Here is a 918-nt window from a genome sequence, read left to right on the forward strand (position 1 = left end):
ACGGAAAAACAAAGCCACTAGGGCGGGGACCCAAAGCCTGGTTGGCCACGTGGGAGAGTCCAGCGCCTTAACCACCACGCCACCTGCTGATCCCAGCTACCTTTCTTTTTTAAGAGAGATTTTTTTCTATAGGGCATGTGCAGTCTCCAGAGAGACAGACATACAAAGAGAGACAGAGACAAGAAGCGAGAAACCAGGGCCGGCAGGTGGCGTGGTGGTTGGGGGCGCTGGACTCTCACGTGGCCGACTGCAGTTCGAGTCCGGGACCTGGCAGCTTGCTTTCTCACTTTCTCTTTCTTTCACTCTCACACGCTGTCCCTCTCCGGTAAAATTTAAATAAAGTTTAAAGTTAAACAGAGTAACTCTTTCAAGATTTGTATGAAGACAGTGAGAAATCACACCCCAGGAGGGGTGGCCGCGCCGCAATCCCTTCTCCATTCTCTCGAAAGCCCGGGCACGCATGTGCACACGCATGGTTGGTCTGGGGCTCGAACCGTGGTCGACTCCACGGGAGTCCAGGACCGTAACCGTCACCGCCGCCTTAGCACTGAAGCACACAGGTCCGATCACTGGCGGCCCGGACAGGGCGAGCAGCAGTGCCGGCCTCTGCAGCACCCGGTTCCGAGGGTGCATGCCCACAGGGCACCCGGGGCCTCCCCCAACCCCCGGGGCTCCCCCGAGGTCTGGCTGGACTAAGGCCCACGGGGAGGCAGCCAAGCTGGCCCTGCCCTGTCAGCGACGGCAGGCTGGGCCGGGCCTTTGCCGGGACCGACCGGACCTCCCAGCGCCCCTCAGGACCCGGCGAGGGTCCACTCGGCCGCGGTGACCGTGCACAGGCTGTGCCACCGGTGGCCCGTTCCTGCTCCGGCCCAGTGTGGGAGCCGGATGGGGGATTCCCCCCGCTGCCCCCCCCCGCGC

This window comes from Tupaia chinensis, unplaced genomic scaffold (assembly GCF_000334495.1).
Source record: "Tupaia chinensis unplaced genomic scaffold, TupChi_1.0 Scaffold149964_2, whole genome shotgun sequence".
NCBI lineage: Eukaryota > Metazoa > Chordata > Mammalia > Scandentia > Tupaiidae > Tupaia > Tupaia belangeri.